Source organism: Lagenorhynchus albirostris, chromosome 10 (assembly GCF_949774975.1).
Source record: "Lagenorhynchus albirostris chromosome 10, mLagAlb1.1, whole genome shotgun sequence".
In the NCBI taxonomy this organism is placed as follows: domain Eukaryota; kingdom Metazoa; phylum Chordata; class Mammalia; order Artiodactyla; family Delphinidae; genus Lagenorhynchus; species Lagenorhynchus albirostris.
Window position 1 is genome coordinate 65375782 of NC_083104.1, and position 20808 is coordinate 65396589.

General features: G+C 45.1%; 1 protein-coding gene across 2 annotated transcripts in view; it reads left to right on the plus strand.

Annotated features, from left to right (window-relative positions):
- PPARD (peroxisome proliferator activated receptor delta) overlaps positions 1–20808 on the plus strand; it is a 75407-nt gene that overhangs the window by 20772 nt on the left and 33827 nt on the right. Inside the window, exon 1 of one of the 2 annotated variants that reach the window (XM_060162652.1) lies at positions 5348–5419. The exons of the other annotated variant lie outside the window; for it this stretch is intronic. The gene's annotated coding sequence lies outside the window, so the exon portion shown is untranslated. Of the gene's footprint in view, positions 1–5347; positions 5420–20808 lie in introns of those variants that run through there. 2 annotated transcript variants of the gene reach the window in all.

Below are 20808 nucleotides of genomic sequence, written 5' to 3' on the forward strand. Positions count from 1 at the left end.
TCACAGCAAGATCCTTTTTGACCCACCTCCTAGAGAAATGGAAATAAAAACAAAAATAAACAAATGGGACCTAATGAAACTTAAAAGCTTTTGCACAGCAAAGGAAACCATAAACAAGACAAGAAGACAGCCCTCAGAATGGGAGAAAATATTTGAAAATGAAGCAACTGGCAGGGGATTGGTCTCCAAAATATACAAGCAGCTCATGCAGCTCAATATCAAAAAAACAAACAACCCAATCCAAAGATGGGCAGGGGACCTGGATAGACATTTCTCCAAAGAAGATATACAGATTGCCAGCAAACACATGAGGGGATGCTCGACATTACTGATCATTGGAGAGATGCAAATCAAAACTACAATGAGGTGTCACACCTCACACTGGTCAGAATGGCCATCATCAAAAAATCTGCAAACAATAAAAGCTAGAGAGGGTGTGGAGAAAAGGGAACCCTCTTGTACTGTTGGTGGGAATGTAAACTGATGTGGCCACTATGGAGAACAGTGTAGAGGTTCCTTAAAAATCTAAAAAAAAACTACCACATGACCCAGCAATCCCACTACTGGGCATATACCCTGAGAAAACTATAATTCAGAAAGAGTCATGTACCACAGTGTTCATTGCAGCACTATTTACGGTGGCAGGGACATAGAAGCAACCTAAGTGTCCATCGACAGATGAATGGATGAAGAAGACGTGGCACATATATACAATGGAATATTACTCAGCCTTAAAAAGAAACGAAATTGAGTTATTTGTAGTGAGGTGGAGGGACCTAGAGTCTGTCATACAGAGTGAAGTAAGTCAGAAAGAGAAAAACAAATACCGTATGCTAACGCATATATATGGAATGTAAAAAAAAACAATGGTTCTGAAGAACCTAGGGGCAGGACAGGAATAAAGACGCAGAGAATGGACTTGAGGACACAGGGAGGGGGAAGGGTAAGCTGGGACGAAGTGAGAGAGTGGCATTGACATATATACTCTACCAAATGTAAAGTAGATAGCTAATGGGAAGTAGCCACGTAGCACAGGGAGATCAGCTTGGTGCTTTGTGACCACCTAGAGGGGTGGGATAGGGAGGGTGGGAGGAAGATGCAAGAGGGAGGGGATATGGGGATATGTGTATACGTATAGCTGATTCACTTTATTACACAGCAGAAACTAACACAACATTGTAAAGCAATTATACTCCAATAAAGATGTTAAAAAAATAACAAAAAAATAATAAAGTTACTTAGGTCAGTTCCTTATACCTTTAACCACTTCAGTGAAGTGGTTCAATATATTTGTTGTACACAACTGATTCTTCTATCATATTCTGTCTTTAATCCTGGGATTCCCATATGGCCATTTAAAAGAAATTATACATTAAGGTTTGCTCTTTGTGTTGTACATTTAAATGGGGTTTAAAAAAGGCATAATGCCATGGATCCAGAGTTATAGTTTCATACATTTAGTTCCATTACCTTAAAAATTCCCTTGTGCTTCAATTATTCAACACCCCCCACCCCCCGTTCCTAGTTTTGCCTTTTTCAGAATGTCATATAATTGGAATCATACAATGTGTAGCCTTTGCAGAGGAAATTCCTTAACTTAGCAATATGCATTTAAGATTCTTCCATGTCTCTTCCTGGCTGACAGCTCATTTTTAAAAAATTACTGAACAATATTCTTTTGTGGGTATGTGCCACATTTTGTGTATCCATTTACTTCTTAAGGATATCTTGGTTGCTTCCTGTTTTGGGCCGTTGTGAATGGAGCTGCAATGAACATTCACAAGAAGGTTTTTTTCTGGACATAAGTTTTCAAGTCTAGGTAAACTTAGATAGACACATGACTGTGGATCATATGATAAGACGATTTTTAATTTTGTGAGAAACTGACAGGCTGTCTTCCTAAGTGGCTGTATCATCTGCATTTTTACCAGAAAGGAGTAAGAGTTCCTGTTGTTCCACATCTCACCAGCATTTGGCTGTTAATGTTTTGTGTTTTAGACATTCTAAATACATGTTTAGTAGTATCTTGCTGTTGTCTTGGTTTGCAGTTCCCTGATGACAAGTGATGTTGAGCATTTTCTCGTATGATTATTTGGCATACGTAAATCTTTGGTCTGTTCAGATCTTACGCTCGTTTTTCAAGTGGCTTATATATTTTATTATTGTTCAGTTTTAAATATTTTTTGTGTATTTTTGATATGAATCCTTAGATACGTATTTTGCAGATGTTTCTACCAGTCTGTGGCCTACCTTTTCATTCTCTTAACTGAGCCTTTTACAGAGCAGAAGTTTTTTTAATTTAGTAAAGTCTAGTTCATCAGATTATTTTCATGGATTGTGCTCTTGATATTATATTTAAAATCTCGTCACCTCACCCCAGGAGATGGTGATTTTCTCCTGTTTTATATTTAAGTTTATGTTACATTTTAAGTTAACTTTTGCATAAGGTCTAGGCTTTTATATGTTTATATGTATACATATATGTATGTGTGTGTGTGTGTGTGTATATATATATATATATATATGTATATAGTTCCAGGCACCATTTGTTGAAAAGACTTTTGTCCATTGAATTGACTTTGCTTCTTTCCCAAAAGAACTGTTGACTATGTTAGTATTGGTCTATTTCAGGACTTCTTACATTGTTACATTGATATATGTATCTGTTCTTTGCCAGCACCACACTGTCTTGATTTCTATATTGTAATAAATATTGAAATCACAAAAAAAAGGGAAAAAAAGAAATTCTGTACCCTAATTAATAATTCTCCATTCCCCACCCCCCGCCAGGCTTCTGACAGCCACCATTCTACCTTCTGTCTCTATGAATTTGACTACTCTAAATCCATCATAGGAGTGGAATCATACAGTATTTGTCCTTTTGTGACTCGCTTATGTCACATATAATGTCTTCAGTGTTCACCCATGTTGTAGCGTGTGTCAGAATTTCGTTCCTTTTTAAGGCTGAATAATATTCCATTGTGTGTAAATACCACATCTTGTTAATCCATTCATCTGTTGATGATTCATTCATCTGTTGCTTTCCCCTTTTGGCTTTTGTGAATGTACTACTATAAACATGGATGTACAAATATCTGTTCACGTCCCCTTGTTCAGTTCTTTTGGGTACATACCCAGAAGTAGAATTGCTAGGTTGTATGATAATTCTGTTTTTAATTTTTTAAGGAGCCACCGTACTGTTTTCCATAGTGGCTGCGCCATTTTACATTCCCACAAGCAGTGTACAAAGGTACCCACGCCCTCCCTCTTGGTTGATAGCTCGGTTGAATACAGAATCAGAATTTTGAGGTTACTGTTCCATGTTTCAGTATGAATAATGAAGTTAGTTGGAATCTAAGTCCTTTGTAAGTAATCTGTTTTTTCTTCTCTAAAAGATGTAAGAATATTCTTTATTCTTGGAGTTCAGATATATCACCAGGATATATCTAGATATTTGTCTTCTTTCCTTAATTTCTGCGGAGCCCTTAATTGCTAAAGACAAGTCTTGGAATCTCCAGGAAATCTTCTATTTGTTTTCCTTCATTGTCTCTATTCTCTGCTTCTAAGACTCTTATTAGACAGACTTTGGACTTTTGGACTTATTGCTTCATCACTAGTGTGTAGAAATATGATTAAATTTTATATATTCATCGTGTATACTTCAACCTTGCTGAACTTATTTATTAGTTCTAACAGGTTTTTTTTTTAGTGGATTTCTTAGGATTTTCTGTGTATAAGACCATGACTTCTGCTAATAGAGATAGTTTTACTTTTTCCTTTCCAATCAGATAACTTGTATTTCTTTTTCTCACCTAATTGCCCTGGCTAGAATCTCCAGTATAGCATTGAATAGAAGTGGTGAAAGTGGACATCCTTGTCTTGTTCCTGATCTTAGGAGGGAAGCTTTTCCTTAGGAGCTGCTTATTTTTGAATTGAGAATTCTTGACGTGCTACAAAATTCAGAGGTATTCCCTCTTTCCCTCCCCCACCTCTCAGCCGCCCAGCCCCTGGTGGGGGCAGCCCCATTAGCCACTCTCATTTATGAGCATGTACCTCTTTTCTGTTATGACATTATTACTTTCCAGGCAGATGACTATCTGCTGTGCTCACTGGTCTGCCTCTCGCTTCTTGTAGTGTGTCTTGTCCATCTGGCATCCAGTGCGCCTGGAGCTTCCTCATTCTTTTTCACTGCTCCCTCCTCTCTTTTATGTGTGTACCACCCCCCTATTTATTGATGGGCGTACAGGTGATTTCCAGTCTTTTGCTGAGTGAATAACCTTCACATGTATCATTTTGCACACAGATATAACAAACAGATTGATATGGATGCAATGCGACAGATGCCGTGGCTGGCGGAGATGTGTGTGGGAACTGCCGGGAGGGAAGGAGATAAAGGCTTTCAGAGGAGGCTGGTTAATGGAGCCTTAAGAAAGGCTCAGGGTGAGCATTTGGCATCTGGGGTGGGCCTCGCAGGCTGGGCAGAATTGCAGCAGGCTGAGATGGTGTAGGAAGCACAAGTGTGAGTAAGAGAGCAGCAGCTCAGATGTGATTGGGGAAATCAAGAGTATTGTTTATCTATTGCTTCATAACAAATGACCCCAAAACTTAGTGGCGTAAAACAACATTTATGATCTGGCAGTGTCTGCGGGTCAGGAGGCAGTTACACAAGGGCCTGAATATTAGGAGGCAGGTGTTTTGCGAGCCATTTTAGAAGGCTGCCTCCAATAGCAAGTTGCAGTGAGGATGGGATTGACTTGGAGCCGGCTGGAGGTGGGGTGGAGCCATTAATGTAGGTAATCTTACATGCTCGGCTGGGAGGTTGGGATTGATGTGAGAACATGGGAGCCACAGAAGGGCTTTGAGCAGGAGAATAATGTGATAGGCGTTATCTAGGACAGTTAATCTGCTAGGATTATACCAGACGGGTTAAAATGGAGAGTGATACACAGGCAGAGACTTAGATTAGGAGAGGTCTGTATTAACCGAACTGAAAAGTTTCTGGCCTTTAGTAACAGTTGCTACGCATGGAGCACCTTCTCTGTACCATGTACTTTGGCTGTGTTTTCTCAACTCTTCTGTCTTAGAAACGACCACAAAAAGAAGGTATTACTGATGTATATTGTTTGCAGCTGAGAAAACTAAGCCTCTGAGAGGTTAAGAAAGTCGTGTATGGTGCACAACTAGTAAGTTGCAAAGTGGCACTCAGGTCTGCCTGGCCTTTAGGACCGTGCCTTTGGGTGGCAGCGTGAGTGGAAAGGTGGGGATGACTGTGGAGACAAAGCCTTGGCCCTTCCCTGGGTGCTGAAGGGAGACGGAGGAGTCTGAGAGGTTGATTTTTTGAACCTAGGTGGCCAGGACAAAGATGACACTGTAACAGGAAAGAAGAGAGGCCAGTGGGTCGCTGCTGTGGTGGGGGAAGGTGAGTCATCCTGGAACACTGGGTGCTTGTTGGCAGGGTCCTTCCCGGTTATAGGGGATCATAAATAGTTCCCAGACTTCGTGTATGAAGATGTGCTTTTGGCCAAAAAGCGCTCTAAAAGTGGGAGCTTCTTGGTCAGAGGGTTCTGTGAGGAGGTTCTTTGTTTGAATACTGTGTTTTCGTGTTCCCTCAGCAGTCTGAGTGGGGCCTCTGCCACATTCTGCTGGTCAAAGCAGTCCCTGGACCAGCCCTGATTCAAGGAGGGAGGAGTAGCAAGGGCAGCCATCTTTAACCCACTAAGGGCCAGTGATGCAGAGCAGGGATTCGAACTCACAGCTGTGTGACTCAGACCCAGGGTTCTTTCTGCCACACCACCCTGCATTCCTTTCTGCTTCCGACTCCTTGGGGCCTGTAGAGCTTGCTGGCTCACGTGTGTTGTTGTAAGGGAACTAATTTTTATTTTGGCCTCCCAGAGCAGCAGTTGCACTAGTCACCTCTTTTTCACACGTTAGCCTCCAGGATCACCATGCCTGAGAGAACCTTCCAAAATTGGCTTTGTCTGGGGGAATCAGCTGGCTGTCCCCCAGGCTCTTTGGCACTGATTGCTGAACACGCCTGGAATTTCCCCTTCTGCACTTAGTGCTGGCCTGTGGGATCCCTGCAGTGCTGCAGCCAGATGTGCAGACGGGCCCCATTACCAGTTGTCCCAAGTGGTGTCTAGTCCAGTGATTCCCAGGCAAGACTCAGCTGGCAGATTCACCAGGGAATTTTGGAAGAAAGGTAGTTTCCTGGGCCTTGTCTCAGGCCTCTCGAATTAGAATTTCCAAGAATGAACTCCAGGAATCTGCGTTTTAAAGCTCCCCATTGACCTGAGGGGGCAGCCTGGTTGGAGAACCACTGACTTCTCAGAAAGGTGCCCTTGAAGTCACTGATCAGAGTTCAAGTGGGGCCTGAGAATGACGGTCCTGAGGGCCTCACACCTCACAACCAGGAAGTGACTCCTGAAAGCCTCCAGGTTTCTGACTGCATCTGCCCAAAGGATGCTCTTTTGCATTTTTTAAAAAAATTATTTTATTTATTTATTTTTAGCTGCGTTGGGTCTTCATTGCTTCGTGCGGACTTTCTCTAGTTGCGGCGAGCGGGGGCTACTCTCCGTTGCGGTGCGCGGGCTTCTCATTGCAGTGGCTTCTCTTGTTGCAGAGCACGGGCTCTAGGCGTGCGGGCTTCAGTAGTTGTGGCTCATGGGCTTAGTTGCTGCATGGCATGTGGTATCTTCCTGGACCAGGGAACAAACCCATGTCCCCTGCATTGGCAGGCAGATTCTTAACCACTGCACCACCAGGGAAGTCCCCATGTTTGGTTTTAAAAGAGAGAGCAAGAGCGAGAGTGAGAGAGAGAGAGAGAGTGTGTGTGTGTATGTGTATGTGTGTAATTTTGAATGAATCAAAATGTAAGCATACTGATAAATTTTGCCAAATTCCAGAAAGTTACACTAATTTACCCTGTCTCAGCAGTATGTGAGAGTTTCTGACTCCCGGTTCCCTTGAATCTGAGTTAACGTATAAAGGAAGTCCCGTGGTCTTCTGAAATGTAACACTCTCTGACCTTGGAACCAGTTAGTTTGGAGTCAATGCTCACATTTCCCTTTCCTTGGGCCACCAGGGTCTTGCGTGTTGGGTGAGACGGTGGTGTCTGGGAGCTCTGACCTCCTCAGTCCTCACTGTGGCCCCGTGGTATTGCATCATTTCCTGTCTCCCTTAGGCCACGTGGCATTCTATGGCCACTTGCCCTGTCACGTGTGGAGGTGTTGGGGAGTGAGTAAAGTTGGGTTGGTCAAGTGTGTGTAAGAAGACATTGGTTCGGGCTTCCCTGGTGGCACAGTGGTTAAGAATCCGCCTGCCAATGCAGGGGACACGGGTTCAAGCCCTGGTCCGGGAAGATCCCACATGCGGCGGAGCAACTAAGCCCGTGTGCCACAACTACTGAGCCTGCGCTCTAAAGCCCGCGAGCCACAACTACTGAGCCCGCATGCCACAATTACTGAAGCCCGCACACCTAAGAGCCCGTGCTCCGCAACAAAAGAAGCCACGATAATGAGAAGCCCACGCACCGCAATGAGAAGCCCGCGCACCACAACGAACAGTAGTCCCCGCTCGCCACAACTAGAGAAAGCCTGCACAGAGCAACAAAGACACAGTGCAGCCAAAAATAAAATAAATAAATTAAAAAAAAAAAAAGACGTTGGTTCCAGCTGCTGATTTACATGCCTTCTGACGTCATCAAGAGAGATGTCACTCTCGAAGTTGCATGTCTTCAGAAGTAGAAATGAAGAAATGCTTCCAGGAAGCCCAACGCAATCAGCCCAACCCTCTGAAGGTGGTGGGCACCCACGCAGCTGGTAAACGCTGCCTGAGTCACCACTGGCCACAGTCCCTGCTCCTGTCCACACAGTTCCTGTCTGGGAGGACCTGCCCAAGACAGTGGCCAGGGACGTGGTGTAGGTCTCCCCAGGTCATGGTGGCAGACTCTTGGCTCTGGTTTCACAGCAGTTCTTTTCTCCAAAGATGAGTTGTGGCGTCTGCCTGTTTTTTGGATAAGTCTGTGGATTGTACACTTGGGATTTGAAGGAAGAGCTGGATGGCCAAGGCAGAGCTTTTACGTAGCAGAGCTGTATCCCTGTGTGGAGTCAGTTAAGACTCTCCAACAACAGCTGGCTGGTTATCCTTTTATTCATCTCTCATGGTTTTCGTGTCCCATTCTCCTTGGAGTTTGGTCCAAGCCTTCTTCCACTCACCCCTATCCCTCTCAAGAAGATGCTGCCTCTTGTCACTGTGGAGATCACAAGCGTTACAGATGCCGTAACTTCTTTCCTTGCATCTCAGAGATCTCTCGTGTTTGGGCCCTCACATACTTGTTTGTTTTATTATTACTATTACTGTTATTACCAAGTGCCTGCTTTGTGCCTAGTACCTTATTAGACTCTGGAAAGATGCAGCAGGAGATTGGCCCTGCCCTCTGGGAGATGAAACATCTCTTTTCTCCCTTCCTCTCTGACTGTGCCTTTGCTGCCCTGGTTCCTCTTCCTCTTTCCCCTGCCTGAGTGTGAGCGTCTGGGGGCTCCTGCCCCTTCTCTGCCAGACCTGCTCTTCCCACAGTCCCCACCTTAATGGGAGCATCCCCACCCCCCTGGTCACCTGATGGGCACCCTTCATGTCTCTTTTAATCAGTCACCAGATCTTGTCAATTCTTCTTCCTTAATATCTTTACTGCTTTTTGCCTTAAAGTCTGATGACACTAGTGCTACCCCAGCTTGTGGTTGTTATTTGCCTCATATTTTCAACCTTTCTGTGTCATCACATTTTAGGAGTTTCTTTCATAAACAGAACGTGGCTGGATTTAAAATTTTAAGTCAGATCTGAAAATCTGTCTTAAATGAGTTTAATTTATTTACATTTTGGGGTTTGACTTAAATATATTATGTTTTTGAGTCCTTTCCATATGCTTTCCTTTTTTGCCTGTTTTTCTCCTTTCCTGCCTTCTGTTAGATTGACTGAGTTTTCTTTATTCTCGTTACTGGTCTGAAAATTATACACCTTATTTCTGTTCTTACTCCTACATTTTCTCTTCTTACCCCCCATCTTTTTACTTTGGAGAAAACATGAAAATAATATAGTGAACATCTGTATTCTTTTTACTTGCATTTAATGCATTTCTCTCTTTATCGCTATATACTTTTGTTTAGAACCATTCGAAAGTAAGCGTGGACTTGTTTTTCTTTTTCTTCCTCAGGATTTGGTGTGCTACTTCTATCGAGAGACTCACTTAAAATTTTTTTTTTTTTGTATTTTGGAATAATTTTAGATAAATTTAGATTTAGAGAGTTTCTGTACACCTTTACCCAGCGCTCCCTAATATTAACATCTTATATTTAATTCTCTTTTAAATTTTGGGAAATTCTCAGTCATTCTCTTTGGTTCCCTCCCATTTTTTGTACTCTAGCCTCCCGGAATTCCTCTTAGACATCTGTTGACCATTCTACCATCCAGGTCTCTTATATGTTTTTTCTGTGCTGCTTTATCTCTTTAACCATCTGAATCTTCTCATTTTGTTAGCCCTTTCACATTATTTTATTATTCCTGATTCTTGGGATGCTTCCTCCCTTTTTGTGTCTGATGCTGTCCCTCTTGGTGGTTTATTTCTGTGTGGTTTGTAACTTTGGGTTGTGAGCTCATCTTCAGGAAGGACTGTCATGGGCAACTTTTGTGTCCTGGGGTGTGAAAGTATCCCTAAGAACAGTTTGCATCTGGTGGGGCCATAGGGTTAAAGGTCCTGGCTCAGTTTTTATGTTCACTTCTCAGTTTGGCACCCCTTCACCACTCTCAGTGTAAAATCAGATTCGTATCCATGGGTGGGGCTAGCTTAGTAGTTGAGTTTCTTATGGGTGACTTTCACCCTTCCACAGAGCCTTGGAGAAATGGCCAGCTCCTTATTGCTTTTCTGTACTGGGCAGCCCTTTGAGGTTCATGTTGATATCTGGGCTCAAAGCCACAGCCAGACATTATAACTACTTCATGTGTGGGTTCAAAAGTCCACAGGTCATTCTGGTGTCAGTCCCACTTATTGTTCATGTTTCCCTTTTTCTTGTCATTTCTGGCACATGGGGTATTTTTCTTTCAAATTTGGCTGTATGTTTAAGGATATCATTTATCTTATCTAGTATTTCTATGACTGTGACCATAGTGGGAAGGGGAAGCTCTTTCACATTAATTCAGTCCATTATATTGCTGAAAGTTCAAGTCCAAATCCTTAGTATAGTGTATGCAGCCCTTTGCGATCCAGCCCCCATCTACCTCTCCTGCGTAAACTTAGCTTTCAAATTTTACACTTCAGCAAACTGAACTATTTGTACACCGCAAACTGTAATGTTTAAAAGCTCAAGTTTTAGAGTCCAACTGTTCGGTTTGGAACCTGTCTTCATCCTTTCATAACTTGTGATCTTGGACAAGGTGCTTATCCTCTCTGTGCCTCAGTTTTCTCCTCTGTAAAGTGGCAGCATCTGGCATATAGTAAACCTAATCCCTGTTAGTTCCGTCCATGGCTGCTGTCTCCAGGAGGCCACACCCTCAGGCTTCTGCACCTTTGCACATGCTTGTTCCTCCCAGGAAGTGCCCTTGACTGCCTTCCTTAATTCCTCTGGACAGAATGGCTTTTGCTCTTTCTGTGCTTGGTGTCTCTTTCTATAGTAATTATCACTCGGTAGGTCATTGTTTGTTTATGTTTCCTTTCCTTCCCAGATGCCGGGACCCCTGAGAACAGGGCCTTGTTTTTCTTGGCGCTTGAAGCTCCTGGCATTCTCCCTGTCACTTGGTGGCTGCTCAGTGTGGCCTGTTGAGTTGAATTGCATTGAATTTCTCTGGTTGAGTAGAGGCAAGGGCTTGGGAGTGGTATGAGACCCAGATGCAGGGAAAGAGAGCAGGAAAGATTTTTTTTTGGCACGTTTTGTGCCAAGTTGATGGAAATGTGGCTGGGACACAAGGTAGCAATTCTCAGTCTAGGTGAGGGTGCCAGAGACTTAAAGCAAGCCAGTGGCCAGAAAAAGCCACTAAAGCCTGCAAATTAAAGTAGTTTCCGGCCTTAAGAATGCATGTCCCACTTTCCATCCCCAAACTCAGCTTCTCTGAGTGCCAGGCAGAGGAATACAAACTAATTATAATCCCTAGTGGACCCTGAGAGCCTATAATTTTAGAATAAGGCTGCATTTCTGAAAGGGACAGTTGCTCTCAGAGTAGATGATTCTACATGCCGGGGGCCTCGAAGGAGACCAGGGTGTGAAAGTTCAGTAGCCAGCTGTTCAGAGCTAAGTGTCACCCCACGCCCACGCCTGCGCAGTTAAGGTTTCTGCCCCACTGAGATTTCAGCAGCCAAAAGAGGCAGGTTGGATAGGCCTGGGCAGAGCTAAACAGCCTGTGCCATCCCTCCTTAGCTCTACCTGAATTCTCTGGACTCTTGGGATTCTATCACAGGAATAGTCTCAGAAGAGAAGGGAAGTTGATCTTTGAAGATCCCCAGAGGGTGTCCGTCAGACAGTAGTCTGGTGGGAGTGGTGAACAATGACAGCACTGACTTTCAGTCCCCTTGGCTGGGATTTCAGGACTCATTTCAACTCAGAGGTGGGCACAGGGCCTGGGGTGGTGGACAACTTGGGCCAGTACACACGGTTCCCAATAGTTCTTTCCTGACGACTCTGGGTGTTCACTACTGTGCCGGGTGCTACTGCTGAAGATACCAAAATAGTAATGCCACAGTCCCTCTCCTCAGAGAGGAGAGCTTGCCGTCTAGTTGGAGAGAATTCCTAGCGCACAAGAAGCTGCAGCCTGTTGCCCAAGACAGTAATTCCGTGTGATGCCGCTGTGTGCAGATGTGCCCCTTTGACAGCCTGGTGCTTTTGCTCAAAAGGAGCTCTTCTTTTTCTGAGGTTTGACCATCGGTTTATTTTTGTCTTGGATGGTTTGTGAGCACCGTTAAAGACTGGTTCCAGATTGTTAGGACCACCTTTTTTTGTTACTGAGGATGGCCCCAAGCGTGTCTTTAAGAACCCCTCCTGGACTTCTCTGATGGCGCAGTGGTTAAGAATCCCCCTGCCAAGGCAGGGGACATGGGTTCGAGCCCGGGTCCGGGAAGATCCCACATGCTGCAGAACAACTAAGCCCATGCACCACAACTGAGTGTGCACTCTAGAGCCGCAAGCCACAACTACTGAAGCCCATGCACCTAGAGCCCGTGTTTCCCAACAAGGGAAGCCACCGCAGTGAGAAGCCCACGCACCACAACAAAGGGTAGCCCCACTCGCCACAACTAGAGAAAGCCCATGCGCAGCAACGAAGACCCAATACAGCCATAAATAAATAAATAAATTTATTTTTAAAAATATTAAAAAAATAAATAAGTGGGGGAAAAAACCTCCTTCTCTCTTCCATGTCTTTAAATAATGACAGGTTTACAGTGTCACTTGCTGATCTCCAAGGTCTTGTCTTCTAGGGGCAGATCACCAGCCTTGCTGCTTTTGAGGCATCAAGATTTTTCCTGTGGGCTCTTGGATCATTTCTTTGCCTTTTCTAGTCTGATGCCATTTTTCTAGAAGAGTGATTGCTAAATCAGGCTCTCTGGGAGTGGGTTTTGGAATCTGCTATTGAAGATCAGAGGAAAATTGAGCAAAGTGAGATCTGAAACAGTTATGGATGAATTTATGGATGGGGACTCCAAGTGACTTAGGTGATCTTTAGTCTCAGGCAGTTGTGGAAGCTCCACTAGGTTGTAAAGGACCCAAGTTCCTTCCACTTCCCTGCTTTGTCATTCTTAGGGTGTGGCTGTTGTTCTTATTGTCCAAAATGGCTGCCATGGATCCAGCTATCACACCCACATTCCAGGCAGCAGGATAAAGAGAGAAGGGAGGATGATGTCCCCCCCGCCCCAAGGCTACTTCAAATAAGTCTTCTGCCTCTTCCATTTTTTGTGACTCAGGGGAGGTTATTTAATATGTCAGAGCCACAGTTACCTCAATTTTTAATTAATTAATTAATTTATTTATTTTTGGCTGCATTGGGTCTTCGTTGCTGTGCGCGGACTTCCTCTAGTTGTGGTGAGCTAGGGCTTCTCTTCGTTGCGGTGCACGGGCTTCTCATTGCGGTTGTTTTTCTTGTTGCGGAGCATGGACCCTAGGCACACGGGCTCAGTAGTTAGGGCTTGTAGGCTCTAGAGCACAGGCTCAGTAGTTGTGGTGCACAGGCTTAGTTGCTCCACGGCATGTGGCATCTTTCCAGACCAGGGCTCAAGTCCGTGTCCCCAGCATTGGCAGGCGGATTCTTAACCACCGCGCCACCAGGGAAGTCCCACCTCATTATTTATTTATTTATTTATTTATTTATTTATGGCTGCGTCGGGTCTTACTTGCAGCACAGGGGCTCTTTCCTTGCAGCGCGCGGGCTTCTCTCTAGTTGTGGTGTGGGCTCCAGAGTGTGTGGGCTCTGTAGTTGCAGCACGTGGGCTCTTTAGTTGTGGTGCGTGGGCTTAATTGCTGTGCGGCAAGTGGGATCTTAGTTCCCCGACCAGGGATCGAACCCACATCCCCTGCATTGGAAGGCAGATTCTTAACCATGGGACCACCAGGGAAGTCCCATCCTCATTTGTAAAATGGGCATGATAATACTTACATCAGGAGGATGAGGATTAGAGAGAATGGTACAGAATATGGCACTGTGCCCAGCCCACAGTGAGTGCTCTCTAGATAGTGACTGTTGCCAGAGGACACTTGAACTCCATTCCCTTTCCCTTCTTTCCCCATCATCTCTCCATGGTTTACACCTGCCCCTCATCTTCCCCTTTCCTTTCCTCCAGCACCCTTTGCCCTCTCTTCCTACCCTGCCTTCCCCCCACGTCCCCTCTCTTGTCTGCCCCTCATTTTCCCGCTTCCTCTCCTGCTGCCATCGCTCATCATCTTCATCCTCTACTTCCCCACCTTGTACTACCTCTTCCTTGTATTGCTTTTGTCCTTCCATCTTCCTGATGTCCATAATTAATGGAAAATTATCATTATATTACAAGGACCAGAGGTTAGAGGTGGTGACTGGCCTTTGAACTGCAAGTCAGCAGTGAGTAATTTAAGAAAACCAAGTTTAATTGGTTTATTCATTAATTCATTAGGAGTTACATTTGGCAGCCAGTAAGCAGAGACCAGAAATAGCAGTGGCTTAAACCACTAGAAGTTTATTCTCTGTTAGGTTTTTAAAATAAACCTGAGGAAGACAATCTAGGTATGGTGTCTCTGCTTTGCCATTCTTAGTGCATGGCTTCCAACCCCGGGGTTGCATATGGTCTAAGATGGCTGCTGGAGCTCCAGCCATCATGTCAAGTTTCCAGGAAGATGTGGGGAGAAGATTAAAAGGACATATGCTAACTGTCTCCCCCTTAAGGAGCTTTGCTGGAGGTCCCACCTAATAGCTCCCACTTCCCTTCATTTGCCTCCCATAGCTGCAAGGGAGGCTGAGAAGTCTTTTAGATGGACACATTGCCAACTGAAATAAAATTGGGATTTTGTAACTAAGGGAGAAGAAGAGAGTAGATAATTGTGTAAACAATTTGCAAGGTCCGCCACCATTTCAGCATTAATTTAGCACCTCCCGTCTGCTAGTTATTAGGACCAGTCAAGGAGTCCCCATTCCAGAGGGGAGACATAGATAAGCAAACAAATACAGTACTGAGTAAGGGTAAGTGGGGCAGAATGGAGGAAGGCATGAGGAAGCACACCTCACCCACCAGCCAGTGGGCACCCGAGCAGCCTCCGGAATTTATCACACCAGTGTTCTTCTCTGATGTTCAGTTCTCCTGTGCCCTCTCCTCTGCTCTTTCCCTTTTATCGTTATCATCATTGTTGTTTTTGTGGTTTTGCCCCTTCATACTAACGCCAGCAATAGTCCCCCAGAACCTGAGGAAGTGGGAACAGTTGGCAGCTTAGTGGGAGTCTCTGGGATGGGAGCCACGTGTTTGCAGAGCCAAGTTCCAGGCCCATAGACAGTTAGAGACTGATGGCAGGAGTGCAGCCTGTTCCTGGACACGCCGTGGCACTGCCAGGAGATACTGCTTCAGGAATGGGGTTGTCATTGGGAGGGATGTTTCTGACCAGGCACCTGGCATTAGCTACACTGTGCTGTCCCTGGCAGCTTGTAACAACGTGAACCTTTGAGAGTAGTAAAATCCTTCTCCTGTAAAATAGGTATGAATATCTTATGTACATTGATTAATCAGGAATCTCAGGATGCTGTAGTTAATTGTATGTAAAGAAAATACAGCTTCTGTTTACTATAAAATTTCTGTACCATTAAACATTGATATTCCTTCTTGGAACTAAAAGGGAATTTTAGGAATAATTTATAGAACCCGCAGTGTCTTTGATTTCAGTCTCAGAAACACCTGTTGCCCTCTCTCCTCTTCCCCTCCTCGCCCTTTGGGAAGTGAGGGAGGCATCGTGGAGCTTGCTGCAGAGATTTTTTTTTAAGGCATATCCCAGCCTTTAAGATTTAATCTTTCAGGGAAGGCTGAAGGATTAAAAGGTTGTTAGTTCTGACCCAGGACACTCCTTATGAGTTTGGACTGTGACCCTGGGCAAGTTACTTAACCCTCCTGTCCTTGGTTTCCTCCTCTGTCAAATTGTAGTCCTGATTATTATAAGGATTAAGAGGCACGTGGGAAGCACTTGGTATATGTCAGTTATTTTCGCTGCTTTTTCCCACTGTGGTTGGACTGACAGGTTGGGGCCAGAATGTGGAGGCCTTGGATGCTGCATGTAAGGAGTTGGAATTTTATTCTTTGGGCACAAGAGAGCTGCAGAGATTTGTAGGCAGGGGTGTGACAGATCATGTCTGGGCTTAGGAATGTCACCAGCAGGAGTAGGGAGGTTGGACTGGAGCAAGAGAGTGTCTAGAGGCAGGTCCAGGTGAGAGGTGGGCAGGGCCTGAGCCAGGACAGCAGCAGAGTCAGGGGAAGGGGACAGTGGATGGTTGAAAAGTCAGTGGTGAGGAGGGACCCGATGGTGCTGGTGTTTCAGCCTGTGTGACTAGGAGATGGTGTCCCATTGATGGCACAAGAAGCACTGGAGGAGTCGCAGGTGGAAGGTGGCAGGAGAGGAAAGAAGCACGTGGTGATCAGCTCCGCAAACACAAACTGAGCACATGCCACCTGCCAGGCACTCTGCTAGGCACAAGGGTCAGGGATGTCTGAGGCCCGGCACAAAGATCAGCGATTGCATTTTGGATTCATTAGGAGGCCCTACGAGTCCTCCGTGGGGTGTTGAGACCGTCAGTAGGAGAGCAGCCCAGGACAGAGATGGAAGATGCAGTCACAGTGTGCGAAAACCCCAGTGGGTGGTTTGTGCCGTGAGAAGGGAAGCCAGCCAAGGATAAACCCAGGGAAGGGTGTGTGTAAGGGAGGTTTCAGGGGTGGGTAAAGTAAAAGCGAGCAGCAGAGGGCAGAGCGCCCGGAGGAGAGGGCTTCAAGAAAGTGGTGGCAGTGCTCTTGCACTGTGTGATGGAGGCAAAGGGCCTCTTAGATTGGCGGGCAAGAGGAGGTCGTGGGGAGCCTTGGAGAGCCAGAGGCAGCTTCTCACTGGTGGTTGTTATACTCTGCATAGTGCGCAACAGTTTGCCCTGAGCATTCATTGTCATGCCCTCTCCCTAGCCTATCAGGCAGGGATGTGGCCCCATTTTATGGCTGAGAAGCTGAAGTGAAGCCCAGCCAACTCACCTGACCCCACTGGGCGGGGTGGGGGTTGGTTGCTTCCTAAAGGAGGGGCTTCCTCAAGGACACCACGGACCTGGCCAGGTGAGGCAGGGGGCTGACAGTACTTGGTCAATACCACCCACCCTACCAAGTGGCCCAAATGGGTCTAGGCCTGGGAGTGGCCTGACGTCCCCACCTCTGGACAACTATGCAAACCCAAGGTTGGGAGAAGCAACTAGAGGGAGAAAGCAGAAGGACAAGGACCTCCAAGGAGCTGCTCTCTTCCCGGCTCCATGCAGCACAAGGCAGGGCTTCCTGGAGCCAGAAACAACCATGTGCTGGGCATAGGGAGACAGACTGCAGCAACCTGTCTGCAGGGGCCTGTCTGTCTGCCCATCTCATCTCCAGGGCTGCCCATTCTGAAGCCTCACCCTTGACTTTGAGGAGTCACAGGACCTTCCGGGTCAACCAACAAACTCCTGCAGCCAGGTGACAGTGTGGTGGATTCTGCTGTTGCCTTCCTGCCTTATGTTTGGGTGGATCCTGGGTTGGGGTCTCATTCTTGAAGTTAGACTCCTTGAAGCTATCCCCTCATCCCCCCAGTGTCCCCCCAAGATCCAAATAATCCAAGTACCAGATGAACCAAGTACTGTCATCCAAGTGCCAAACACCTCCCTGAGCTACCCTCTTCCTTTCTCATCTGAATTACTCCAAAGTCTCTCAGAGGCCCCCGGCTTCCATTCTTTGCCCCCTCCCCAGTCTGCAGGCAGACCACAAATCTGGTCACATCTACTTCCAGGGTTAGGACTCTTCAAAACGTCCCTGCTACCATAAAAACAAACCCAGACTGTTGGTTGTGCTGTCCAAGGCCCTTCCTGATTTTACTACTCGCAAAGGTTCACGTTGTTACAAGCTGCCAGAGACAGCACAGTGTAGCTGATGCCAGGTGCCTGGTCAGAAACATCCCTCCCAATGACAACCCCATTCCTGGAGCAGTATCTCCTGGCAGTGCCACGGCGTGTCCAGGAACAGGCTGCACTCCTGCCATCAGTCTCTAACTGTCTATGGGCCTGGAATTTGGCTCTTCAAACACATGGCTCCCATCCCAGAGACTCCCACTAAGCTGCCAACTGTTCCCACATCCTCAGGTTCTGGGGGACTCTTGCTGGGGTTAGAATGAAGGGGCAAAAGGCCATATACTTATGATTCCATTTGTATGACATCCTGGAAAAGGCAAAACTACAGGAAGAGAGAACAGACCAGGAGTTAATGATAAATGATGTGGGCAGGTTTACTACAAAGGAGTAGCACAAGGGAATGTCAGTTTCTTTAGGGGGTGATGGCACAGTTCTTTATCTGGATTATGGCAGTGGTTAATCACTATGAGTTTGCCAAAACCCACAGAACTGCACACCAGAAAGGGTAAATTTTAGTGTCTGGAAATTTAAAAATAAAAAATTTTAATTTCACTTTAAGAATAACTTTTAAATATTCAATATTTGTGGTACTATCCTTAGATCATGAAATGATTTTTATTTTTTTCATTTTATGTTAATGTTTTCTTCATTAACATTTTCTATTATCAAATATCTATATCAGGTAGAGATAATTTTTACATGTTAATAAAATATGTAATCCTGTCACATTATATTGTTCCTAGTAATAAATTATGCATGCATTTACTATTATATATTTTTATTTTCTTTTATAATAAAACCTCTGAAACTTTTTCACAGAAAAATAGTTCAGTTTATCATGATCTCTCATTCTTCTTTAAAAACTCATAAATAAAGTGTTACGAAAGTTATAGAGTAATTTACAATTTGGGGAATTCCCAGGAAATTCTATTCCTCATTCCCGAATCCTGAAAGTTAATAACTGTCAGGAATTTGGAAGCACCAAAGTCTTGACACTTTCCCAGGCAGCCTTTGCTATGATCCCCCGTGGCACCCTTCCCCCTCCCTCTAGCCAGAGCCTCATTCAATTAAAAAAATTGTTTATAGGATTGATTTGGGAACTGACTATGTACAACTGTCCCACAGGGGAGATGCCAAAAGGAGGAAGACAGAGACTGCCCTTGAAGAGGGCGAGGGTACAGCTAGCTGGGTGATGGAAGCCACACAAGAGGTGGCCACTTCGGAGGAAGAACTATTTACAACTTGGGAGAAGCAGGGATGATTCTGGAGTAGGGGTTATGGCACTTCTTTCAGCCTGACCAGCAGGTTGGGAAAGGCACTCCCAGGGAAGGCCAAGGAGAGCCAGGCAAGTCGGCCGAGAACGCAGAGCCCATCTGGGAGTGGTGAGCTGTCCCTTTCGCTGGGGCGTTCAGTTCTCTGAAGGACAGATAAAGGGCCCGGACATGGGCAGCCTTGACTTCCTAGTTTCTAAGGGTGGACTTAACTCTGAGGCAAGGAGGTGGGTAGAATCAGAGCAGAGAGGCAGAGACTTACTGGGTGGGCTTCTAAAACAACACAGTGAAAGAAGGTGGGTGTCTGAAATCGCGTCTCTCATCCCTTCAGAACTCTACACTCTATTCACCCAAAACTTTCTGGCACACCAGGCACTCTCTGCCTCTGGGCCTCAGCACAGGCTGTTCTTCCCACCTGGGACATCTCACCCCCTTAACACCCCTCATCCTTCAAATCTCAGCTTATATCACTTCCTTAGATAAGCCTCCTGCAGTGTGCTCCTAAAGTTTCTGTATTCTCCATAGCCCTTTCCACACTTTCTTGCTGTTGCATTTTACTTATTTATTTAATCTGGGGATGTGCCATTTATTTATCTTCTTGCTTGCTTTGTAACAGGGGTATAACATACCCACAGTTAGAGTGTGTAGTCTGCATTAGTCTTAAGTAACTAAGGCTAGTTACTTAAGACTGGTCTTAGTCTTACGTTTATATACTCCACAGAATCATCACCCAACTGCAAACACTTCCAGCACCCCAGAAGGTGGCTTAACTTTTCATTCTCTTAATGGTGTCTTTTGAAGAGCATAAGTCTTTAATTTTGATGAAGTCCAGTTTATCAAAAAATGTTCTAATATGAATTGTGCTTTTGATGTTACATCTAAGAACTTAACCCAGGGTCACAAAGTTTTTCTCCTGTGTTCTCTTCTAAAAGTTTATGGTCTTTTAATTTATATTTAGATTTATGATCCATTTTTAGCTTAATTTTTATAAAAGGTATAAAACATAGGTCAAGGTTTTTCTATTTTTAATTTTTGCATTTGAGTTGTTTCTGTTGTTTCATCACCATTCGTTGAGTTCTCGCTATTGAATTGATGTTCACTTTTGTCAAAAATCAGTTGGTCATATTTGTGTGGGTCTAAAATGAAATTTTAAAATACACAAAGGGGCTTCCCTGGTGGCGCAGTGGTTGAGAGTCCGCCTACCGATGCAGGGGACACAGGTTCGTGCCCCGGTCCGGGAAGATCCCACATGCCGCCCACATGCCGCCGAGCGTCTGGGCCCGTGAGCCACGGCCGCTGAGCCTGCGCGTCCGGAGCCTGTGCTCTGCAACAGGAGAGGCCACAACAGTGAGAGGCCCGCGTACCGCAAAAAAAAAAAAAAAACATACACGAAGCATGGGAATTCCCTGGCAGTCCAGTGGTTAAGACTCGGCGCTTTCACTGCTGTGGGCCTGGGTTCGATCCCTGGTCGGGGAACTAAGATCCCACAAGCCACACGGCAAGGCCAAAATAAAATAAAATACACAAAGCATTAATTACCCTTTCTGATATTCTTGATCTTTGTTTCATGAAATGTCATAATGTAGAAAAATTTTTCATGATATAGACAAGTGTTCCGAATGTAGAAGAATTTCTTTCATTTTGCATTGATGTTGGTTGACTGGTTAAGGGTGTGTCCAAAAGTATCTTCAGGTTGGGCATGGAGGTACATGCTACATTTTGTATAAACTCATTTCCTTTTTTAGTGATGAAAACACTTTGCTTGCCCCAGTTTTGGTTTAACTATTGCTTTTTCTAATCAAGACTGCTTTTACTAATTCACATTTTAGATGTCTCTGATTTTGTGTCCTAGAATTCCACATACTCATCATTTCTTTGTATTTCTTCTGTAGCAAATAGTCAAATGCTAGAAAATGTCAGTAAACATTAT